The 11,362-nt window shown below is 43.4% G+C and overlaps 1 protein-coding gene across 1 annotated transcript in view; it reads right to left on the bottom strand.

Annotated features, from left to right (window-relative positions):
* Positions 1-7,721, bottom strand: part of SPDL1 (spindle apparatus coiled-coil protein 1) — a 54,377-nt gene extending 46,656 nt beyond the window's left edge. The window contains 1 exon segment of the mRNA XM_060240609.1: positions 7,474-7,721. The gene's annotated coding sequence lies outside the window, so the exon portion shown is untranslated.
* Positions 7,722-11,362: the final 3,641 nt, after the last annotated feature.

The raw sequence follows: 11,362 nt of genomic DNA on the forward strand, positions 1-11,362 counted from the left end.
CACCTGCTTGTTTCTGCTGCGAATCCTTCAGCTTGTTTTGTCACTCCTACCGCCGCCTCCCGGAATAGGTAAAAATCACATGGCAAGGAAATTGAAATGCAAATCCTTTTCAAATCTCTTAAAAGCAGCTGTTCACCATTTCCATGGCTGCCAAGCCTGCAAAGGCTGTCAAAGAACAGTAGCTCTCTGTAACCAAGGCCAACATCATTCTAGCCTCTCTTTCACTTCAGACATACCAAGATACACTAATAATTAAGCAACTTCTCTATCACTACTTACTCAGCTGTAATGAATTCTAGGGGCCTGTAATGTTAGCTCCTGGATCATATTCTCCTTCTAGCATGATTGCATCGTCAAGGGCATACATACGTATTTTATCTTTCCGTTTTAAAACAGACTTTTGTAATATTTGTTCATGTCTTGCTACTCTCAAACATCCAATGTTTATTCTGTGTGGCGCTTACATTAAGTTTGGCCACCCCGATCTATCTTTTTTTTCTTTTTTCTTTTTTTGCAAGAAAAACAGTTTATTGAAAGATATTTACAAAACAAGAAGTACTTGCAGCAACAAAATAACACGCACAAAATATCATAATACAATGCCACCCACCACCAATTTCCCCCCATCACCAAGAGCTTGTGGGGTACTACTAAAACATAAATTCAGGTTCCTCATTTCAATTCCCATACTTTTTATCCATAGATACAGCGGGTTCCAAATTTTTTTTTACAGACCTGGTAAGACTGTCCTCTTAATTTCATTGTTAGCATATCTAATTCTGCTGCTTCTAATAACTTTTGCACAAACTCCTCCCTTTCTGGAATTTTCGCAACCTTCCAGTACCTGGCATATAGAATTCTAGCCACAGTAATAATATGTACTAAAAGCTTTTTCTCTAATTTGGGGAGATTTCCCTTTACAACACTTAACAGGCAGAATTCAACCCCTGATCTATCTTATGTTGGGTCTTCCTCTTTTCCTATTATTATTGTCATGGCATCAACACTGGGACAAAAAAAATAGTATCAGTAAACACCAATGGATTGAACTTTCCCTCAAAACAGACCCAAGCTTTTCATCAGCTTAAAAAAGCAAAACGCGGGTATTTTACGCCTACGAGGCACTCACAAAAAGAAAAATGAAGATATTTTAAATCAAAATTAGATAAAAGCTTATCTTGCCTCAGCTCCAAACAAAAAGTCGCACAGTAGCTATTTCTATAAGTAACCCACAATTAAATGAAGAAGAGATCCAGATGGAAGATATCTAATTGTAAAACAAGATTTCCAGGAGGCAATGTGTGAACAATAGCAACAATATACGCATCAAATGATGCTAAAGTTAACTTTTTTGAGATTTTTGGAGACATGAAAGGAGTACTAGGCCCAAAGAAAGATAGAGCAAGCAATTTTAAAGGTGGAAAGTTGTTCCAAAACGCATCCCAATATTTGGAAATGCTGAAATTAGAAGACACCTGGAGGACCAAGCACCCAAAGCTACCACAGTCGTATAGAACTGTCTGTTGAATGTAGCTTATAAAAAGACTAAGAGAATATATACAAAATATAGTACCCATTGATAAGACAGGCTTTGTACCAGAGATGATGATGATGATGATAATGATGATATTGGATTTATATCCCGCTCTCCACTCCGAATCTCAGAGTCTCAGAGCGGCTCACAATCTCCTTTCCCTTCCTCCCCCACAACAGACACCCTGTGAGGTGGGTGGGGCTGAGAGAGCTCTCCCAGAAGCTGCCCTTTCAAGGACAACCTCTGCCAGAGCTATGGCTGACCCAAGACCATTCCAGCAGGTGCAAGTGGAGGAGTGGGGAATCAAACCCGGTTCTCCCAGATAAGAGGCCACGCACTTAACCACTACACCAAACTGGCTCTCGAGAGAGATATGAAAGATAATATACAATTCATAATAGGTGCAATTCAATTTGTGAACAAGAAAGAAAGAAAGCAGCATTTTAATTTCTGGATGCAGAGAACGCATTTGATAATTTAATATGGCCTTTTCTATTGAATTTACTTCAAAATATGGGCTGTGGTGCTAAATTCTGGAACTGGATGCAAGGTATATACCTGCACGAATAAGCAAAGATTTTAATAAATGTAAAATTAAAAGAAACAATTTCAATTTAAAAAGGAACATGTCCCATGTTACCCGTACTATTTATCCTAGCAGTAGAAACTTTTAACTACGAAGATCAGTTTTAGTGACACAAGGATACGTTACGGCATACACTAGTCAATAATCGTTAGTGCACCTGATTGCAATCTGCTGCCTATTAAACCACTGTTACCATCATTCCTCATAAGTAGCAGTGGAACACAATGGTGACTCCAGAGAAGATTTATTTATTTACTTTGGATTTATATGCCGCCCACTCTGCAAGCGGACTCTGGGCAGCTAAGAAGAATTGCAGATTTATACCCCGCCCTTCTCTCTGAATCAGAGACTCAGAGCGGCTTACAATCTCCTATATCTTCTCCCCCCACAACAGACACCCTGTGAGGTGGGTGGGGCTGGAGAGGGCTCTCACAGCAGCTGCCCTTTCAAGGACAACCTCTGCCAGAGCTATGGCTAACCCAAGGCCATTCCAGCAGGTGCAAGTGGAGGAGTGGGGAATCAAACCCGGTTCTCCCAGATAAGAGTCCGCACACTTAACCACTACACCAAACTGGCTCTCCAGTTTTAAGAATCATAAAACATTTTTAAAATTACAGTTGTAAAAAGATAACAAAAAACATATAGACAATTTAAAAGAACAAACATTTGGTACTATGAAAAAGATTTTGTTAACCAGGAGGTTTATATAAATATCTCAGTTCTTCTGCTAGTCTGTTAGCGGTCTTGTAGATAGTATTGCCCAGCGGCATAACAGTGGCAGCCTCATCCCTCATAGTTGTAGGGCTGTCAAAAGAGTTTGGCTATTACTTCCCTAAGAGAACAACGTCCCCTGAGCACATTTGATAATAAAATAAAAGAAATGGAAAAACAATTGAAGCAGTTTGAAGCCAAATTAAGATCAGATAAACTTTGGAAATATAATAGGGACTATGCTAATGGAAATATATATATATATATACACATTGTGGTCTTCCTCTCCCACTCCAAAAAGAGTCTCATGGGCTAATCCCTTGCAAACCTATTCAGATACAGATACATCGGGGGAGAAAACCAGTTCCTCAGGGGAAGATAGGAATTATAGCACTATACTCAGACCTAGACAGAACAGAAGGGAGTCAGGAAAAGCGGGTAGAATCCAGTCATTTTTTATCACAGGGTCAACCCCTCCGTGGGAGGCATCAAATAGAATGATCAATCTTTCAAGTAGAGTCATTTCAGAGACAGAATACCAAGCATGGAATAAAGACCTCTCCCTTGTACCAACGCCAATCTATGGTCCATTTCAAACTTGTGTTGATACCTGTAAAAAGTTTTTGGGTTCTGTTACCATAGAAAAACCTGATACTAGATGGCACTGTCTCCAGTTCTGTCAGTCTGATGCATTTAAAAGTCTTAAGTTTGGTTAAATAATTATTGCAAAAATGGTTGTTAAAAAAGTTCTAAGTTAATCAAGGATCCTTAAAGGTTTGCTGTGCTGTAAATTAATTCAGGATCTTTGTAAAACAGTAGTCTCATTCCGGTATACTCCCAAATCAATTGAATGCACCTGTTAGGTTTCATAAACTTGACCCTTGGATTCTTTGTCTGGCCCTTTCAAGAGAAGCCCAGGGCAAATAGGAGCCCGATCCATTGGAGACACTGAGCACAGCCGATTGAAATAGTGAGTATACACGGGAGTATTTTGAATAAGACTCCAGACAATATGTATTTAAAATATTGTTTAATCAGTTCTTTATAACATGCCAGCCCCTTTGATGAGCTGCCTGGAGAAGGATCGACTCCAAAAAGAGTACAGAAGCAGCAGTCCGTTTGCAGCCACACCTGTATTGGGAAGCGGTCATATCTGTTTTGGAATTTCTTGGACTTTGTGCAGCTCTGCCAGCAAAGAAAAAACATTGTACCATTTTCTGTAGAATGGAATTTTTTTGGAATACTACTGAATTGTTTAGTATAAAAACCTGTTTTGGTATATGCATTAGTAAAAACTCCCACGGAGTGTTCTATATTTGTTAGCCCCAAAGGCATAGCAGGGTTGTCTTGCTAGCGGCACTTCTTGGCACTCCACAACACTGTGTTTTCTGTGGCCATGTTGGGGAAGGTGAGAACAAGCTGCAAAGGCAAGTCGGCCTCTCCAATGAAGCTAGCTGTCGCCATGACATGCATCTCTTCCGACAGGAATTCATCGTGTGCCCCAGATGCCATTAAAGTCAGCGGCACAATCAACTCTTCCTTAGATGCCTCCTCACAAGTAAACATAAAGGTTGAGAGGAGAGGTTTAGGAAGAGAAAAGAGGGAACTGGAGAAAGGATAGAGTCATGTTGAAAGAGAGAAAAAAAAGACGAAAAAAGGGCTGGTTTAAAAAGAAAAATCGTTACTTAAAGGCTAAGTTCATTGTATCTGCTACTATGCCCTACAAAGGCAGGAACAAAACTGAAGGGAGGGGATATTCTGAAGGCACCAAAAGGAAGAGGAAAAAAGTATTTCCTGCCTTCCTAAAGGACCAATGGGAATAACCCACAGAGATGTCCTGACCTCTGAGGCAGAATGTTATTCTTGTTTTAGACAATTCCGATTTTGAAAACAGATATACCATTTAAACAATGGCATAAAGAAATATCTAGATTTGTACGGCAAGTGAAACAACCAAGAGCTAAAATAAGATATTACAAGACGGACATGTAATCATGAGTGGACATTACATATGGTGGACTTGTAAGAAAGCCAAGTTCTGGAGAAGCAGCATACACATTCTCTAAATAGTGACTCAGTCAGTCCCTTTATTTGCATAAATTAAACAAAACCAGTGTTTAAATATACAGAGTACAATCAAAAATCACTCCAAATCTTTAGTCTTACATTCCCTGATTCTCAAAGCAATCAGAAGGAACCTGGCTACTGAGAGGGTGGTACGGGGACACTGATCTGATAAAAGCAGGGAAACAAGCCTCACTTCTGGGAAGCTATGCCTGTTAAGCAAAATAGGAACAATCAGAACCCCCCCCCCCCCCCAATTTGGACATAACATTCACACTGAAGCAAAATGTGAGCAATCAGTTCTGGCTCCCTATTACTGCGTGGACAGATTCTTTTGTGGCAAGGCAAATTCACAAATCCTCTAAACAAACAGCTTTGAAGATATATTTGCCTCAATTAATGTCAGGAAGTGCTTATAAGAGCCTTCTCCGAGTCAACAAAAGTGGGCTAAAGCTGCAGAAAAAACCAAGCCTGCAATGGTAAGGATGCTCAATAAAACCAAGCTTTGATTTCACTAGCATTTTCAAAACACAAATCAAATGGACCCGGCTTTTTCTTATTCCTAGATACGCTGTTTTGGGGAGTGAGCCACAGACACTCCTGTCCGTGCCAGGCTTTTATTTAAATGCTTCCTTTCAGACCAGCTAATTTATGCAATCTGCGCTACTTGTCACCAATATCTCAATGCAATTAGTCTGACCACCCCAAGCTCTTATAAATCTGAACAGGGAATTATGTGATTCATGGGACTTGCCTCTCTGGGCAGAGGATGAGAAACCACATGCAGGAAAGCTTTCCCTTCTCCAGCCAGTTCAGAAGAGGACAGGTACAAAAAAACAACCCCTTCCTGACAATTCTTGTTGTCAGGAGTTATAATCCAGCACTCAAGAACAACTGCATACTTCCCTATCCCCCTGTAAAGGAGAAGCTGATGGGCAAGATTAGACTAGTAGCTAGAAACTGAGGCATAAAGACAAACAAGTTCATCAGAAATCAGCATTTTATAAGTCATCCCTGCCTTCATCAATCCTGCAGTGCTTTCAAAAAAGCAAAGGGCTATAGTTCCGAGGTGACCTTTCTTTATGTGCGAGAAACAAGCCTCATCATCATCAATTAACAATTCTTGCGTAGCAGGGCTGAACACGCACAATACCTTGGAAAGTCAACGCCATTAGACAGTATAAGATGTTTCCAAAGTCAGGTATAGACTGTTTTTACACACTATATAGCAGCGAAATCACACGAGTGACTACTGTTTTGAGCGAAGTAGAACAAGTGTCTGATGGCAGTCATTCAATAAAATACAACACCATTCGAGTCTATTAAAAGCAGTAAGAGGATCACAAGAGAAAGATTAAGACATCTTACCTTGAAAAAAGGATATCGGAATAGTAAATCGCACTTATGGCCTATGGGGGAAAAAAATTACACTTTTATTAAAGAATGATATTTTTGGGGCCTTCTAGCAAAATCACCAGCAGCAGCACAAAAGCAAGTGACCCCCCCCCCTTCATCGACAAGGACAGATATGCAGTCTTTCTCACCCACTATGGTTAGAGAAGGATCTAGGAGACCTGGGTTCAGATCCCCTGTGTGCCAAGTAAGCTCACTGGGCGACCCTGGGCAAGTCATTCACTCTCAACCTAACCAACCCCACAAGGTTGTTTCGTTAGGCTAAAACGGAGGCTAAGATAACAATGTTTTAAATTGCATTAGGTCCCCACTGGTAAGAAAAGCAGGGCATAAACACTAAATGAAATAACCAAATAAACCAACAACAGCAGTAAGGAAGTTGAATGTTACAGGACCATCAGCTTCAGCACCCGTTCCAACAGAAAGCACACCCCTTCTGGAGGAGCTGCTTTACATGCAGAGGATTCTGGGTTCAATCCCCACCATCTCAAGTTTGGAGAAATAGAAGTAGGTGATGTGAAAAATCTTTCCCATGACCCTGGAAAGCTACTGCCTTATTAGACAATGGAGGGGGGAAATTACACTTTTATTAAAGAACAACATTTCTAGCAAAATCACCATCAGCAGCACAAAAGCAAGTGATCCCCCCCCCACCCCTCTTCATCAACAAGGACAGAACAATGATTTGACGCAATATATACCAGAAAGTAATGTGTGAATAGGGGAGGGATAGTGGCTCAGCGGTAGAGCATCTGCTTGGGAAGCAGAAGGTCCCAGGTTCAATCCCCGGCATCTCCACTAAAAAAGGGTCCAGGCAAATAGATGTGAAAAACCTCAGCTTGAGACCCTGGAGAGCCGCTGCCAGTCTGAGAAGACAATACTGACTTGGATGGACCCAGGGTCTGATTCAGTATAAGGCAGCTTCATATGCAGGAGGGGCAGTGGCTCAGTGGTAGAGCATCTTCTGGGTAAGCAGAAGGTCCCAGGTTCAATCCCCGGCATCTCCACTAAAAAAGGGTCCAGGCAAACAGATGTGAAAAACCTCAGCTTGAGACCCTGGAGAGCCACGGCCAGTCTGAGTAGACAATACTGACTTTGATGGACCAAAGGTCTGATTCAGTGTAAGGCAGCTTCATATGTTCAAATGCAAACACTTGCTGCTCACCTGCCCACGGAAGGCACCACACCTCACAACCCGACTGCCCACCTGGATCACTGAAAGAGAATCCCTTGCACTTAATGGCGCTTGTTCCCAGGAAACGTTCTTAAGAGTGCAGCCTTCGCACCCAAGGGAAGAAGAAACAGCAGCTTCAGAAATGCAACCCGGGCAAAAGAAGAGCCAAAGGACAAAGCGAACAACGCCTCTCAACGACCACTCACGTCTCGCTCGCAGTGCAGTTTAAATTTCGTCCCCGACGTTGCACGAGACGTCCGTAATTCTCGCGATGCACGCACGCCCTTAGGGGGGAATCTACGTTCAGTTGCAAGTCTGCGCCGCTGGCGGAGTCCGCTTTGCTTGCAGTGTGTTGCTCGTCCGCTCTGTAGCGGAAATGTCGTTTGCGGTTCGTGCCGGGCGGGTTTTTCTTTTTCTTACGCTGCAAAGAGTTGCAGAGTCGTCAAGGGGTCGTGAAGTGTAGCGCGCGAAAGAAGGCTGAGGTGCCAGCCTTCTTTCCATTGCAAATAGCGTCGAGCATGCCTGCAGCTGCCAGTGAAGCCATTTAGCCTTACTTCCGTTTGCTAGCAAGCGGCTTAAAGCAACATGCTTTTCTTGACAAACGTAAAGTTGTTGGTGCGCACGGTCCTCTTTTTTTGCTTGCAAAATCTGGTCACCCTAGACAGAACACATGCAGCCAGCTGCATAAATGCCTTGTATGGAAAGTAATTGGCTCTTAAGGGTGAGCGAGCAGCTGTTTAAAGTTTACCGGTTTTGGTGTAACACCGTAGGCAATGTTTCACTAGGCAGCTGCACTTAGGGTTGCCAAGTCCAATTTAAGAAATATCTGGGGACTTTAGGGGTGGAGCCAGGAGACTTTGGGGGTGGAGCCAGGAGACATTAGGGGTGGAGCCAAGATCAAGGCTGTGACAAGCATCATTGAACCCCAAAGAGAGTTCCGGCCATCACATTTAAAGGGACGGCAACACCTTTTCGACACCTTCCTTCCATAGGAAATAATGGATAGAGGCACCTTCTTTTGGGGCTCATAGAATTGGACCCCCTGGTCCAATCTTTTTGAAACTTGGGAGATATTTTGGGGAAGAAGAAGAAGATATTGGATTTATATCCCGCCCTCCACTCCGAAGAGTCTCAGAGCGGCTCACAATCTCCTTTACCTTCCTCCCGCACAACAGACACCCTGTGAGGTGGGTGGGGCTGGAGAGGGCTCTCACAGCAGCTGCCCTTTCAAGGACAACCTCTGCCAGAGCTATGGCTGACCCAAGGCCATGCTAGCAGGTGCAAGTGGAGGAGTGGGGAATCAAACCCGGTTCTCCCAGATAAGAGTCCGCACACTTAACCACTACACCAAACTGGAGAGGCAGTAGATGCTGTGCTGAAAATTTGGTGCCTCTACCACAAAAAACAGCCCCCTCCCCCAGAGCCCCAGATACCCGCAGATCAATTCTCCATGGTTTTCTATGGGAATAAATCTCCATAGGGAATAATAGAGTTCCCAGCAGACATTTCCCTCCCCTCCCCCCGCTTTGTGACAACCCTGAAGCGGGGGAAGGGTCTCCAAACTGGGGAATCCCCTGCCCCCACCTGGGGATTGGCAACCCTACTTCAGTCACTGAGCATCACTATTGCTGCCATTGCTCCGTGATGATGTGATTGGTGCGCGCTGAGACCAAACGAGGGGGATGCCGTTTTCAAACAGCTTGCTTTATAACGCTTATTGCATCTAAGCTTAAGGTTCTCTCCACCTCTTTCGTTTTCATTAATGAGCTTCAGCAGTATGGGGTTATCAGTGGCATTGCTGTCTTGCTTACTGGACCAAGCATACAAACCAGCTTCTGTTTTTCCTTTGTAAAAATAAACTGTAATTCTAGACGACTTTGGGTGCGTTCACACTACGCTAAATAATGCGTTTTGCAACTGGATTTTTGGTATTCTTTAGGGTTGCCAAGTCCAATTCAAGAAATATATGGGGACTTTGGGGGTGGAGCCAGGAGACTTTGGGGGCGGAGCCAGGAACAAGGATGTGACAAGCATAATTGAATGCCAAGGGAGTTCTGACCATCACATTTAAAGGGACAGCCCACCTTTTTAAATGTTTTCCTTCCATAGGAAATAATGAAGGATAGGGGCACCTTCTTTTGGAGCTCATAGAATTGGACCCCATGGTCCAATCGTTTTGAAACTCGGGGGTACTTTGGGGAGAGGCACTAGATACTATACTGAAAATTTGGTGCCTCTACCTCAAAACACAGCTCCCCCAGAGCCCCCAAAACCTCCAGATCAATTCCCTATTATACCCTATGAGAATTTGGGGAGGGACGGTGGCTCAGTGGTAGAGCATTTGCTTGGTAAGCAGAAGGTCCCAGGTTCAATCCCCGGCATATCCAAAAAAGGGTCCAGGCAAAATGGTGTGAAAAACCTCAGCTTGAGACCCTGGAGAGCGGCTGCCAGTCTGAGAAGACAATACTGACTTTGATGGACCAAGGGTCTGATTCAGTATAAGGCAGCTTCATATGTTCATATGTTCAATCAATCTCCACATAGGGAATAATGAAGTGCTCAGCAGACGTTTCTGGCAACTGAAGCGAGGGATTGGCCTCTCTACTCATGAGTTGCTGCCAGCTTCTTCAAAGTAACACAGACACCCCATCCCAAGAGGAAGCCTTTCAATCAGAGACTGAAGCCCCCAGAGGGAGAAAGGCACATGGTCCTCTGGGGGCGGGGTTTCCCCCCACCGGCCAGCTGACTGGGGGCGGGAAGTAGCCTGAGAAAGCGGAAGAACCCCCGCTGGGACCTGGGGATTGGCAAGCCTCGTATTTTTACACGGTAAAAATCCAGTTGCAAAACGCATTCTTTAGTGTAGTGTGAATGCTCTCTTTGTCTCTTTTCTTTCTCGGTATCTATTTGGATTTTTTTTTAATTAAAAAAAAAACTTGACTTCATATAAAAAAGGACTGCTCTTGACTGTAAAGAAAATAGGATGGTTTACTAGAAGGATAAGTGATCTTAAGTCAGCAAAGACTAGGACTAGTCAGTCTCCATCTTATGCCAACCAATAACACTGGATGTTGATATATTTGCAGACTTAGTTCTAATAGCTTGATACCTGAAGCAGTCTTGAGCAGGTCTCCATGGAAGTAAACCCATTTTTATTCTACAGGCCTTACTTGCAGAAAAAAATATTATTGTGTAGGACTGTCGCCTTCCTACATAAGTCTGTGCAGTCCTCAGGCCAAATTAGAAATTTGCTTTAAAAAAAAAAACAGTTGGATATTGGTTACTTGAACCCGGCTTGAGTTCCCTCCAAGCACGCAGTCGTTTGAGCTTGAAATGCCACTATAGTAGGAGGAAATTCTCTCTCTTCCCCCCCATTATGTTTTCTGATCTGAAACAATGCTGGGGACTTTTAGTGTATGAGTCCTCAGTCCACAGCATGGATGCAGCATGGTGAAGCAGGTGGATCTACAGTGACAGCTTCTGACAGCTCAGGTCAGAGCAACCTTGGAAGAAGGCCGGTTGAAGCTGGACTGTATCTGGGGAAAGCACCTGCTGGAGTCAGCATTTGTGTGGACTGCCGTGATTGGCTGATCATTGTATTTATGGACTGGAGTGCCAGACAATATCTCTCTATTGTGAGAACGAGTTCCTGGCGAAGCACTTTGTCTCTCAGTATAGTATATGTTATTCACCGCACCAGGTTGTTTGTATATATTTGTAAATACACTATTTTACACTAGGTGCTGGTGTGAGGCTCAAATTCTTTCCTCGCGTCGACCTGGCGGCTGTTGCCTGTTTTTGCACTCTGCACATGAACCACTGACAGGGACAAGATTTCAGTTTTTGCTTTTCTGCATGCAGAATACCAAATGTGGAGCAACAA

Source organism: Heteronotia binoei, chromosome 5, assembly GCF_032191835.1.
Source record: "Heteronotia binoei isolate CCM8104 ecotype False Entrance Well chromosome 5, APGP_CSIRO_Hbin_v1, whole genome shotgun sequence".
Classification (NCBI taxonomy): Eukaryota; Metazoa; Chordata; class Lepidosauria; order Squamata; family Gekkonidae; genus Heteronotia; species Heteronotia binoei.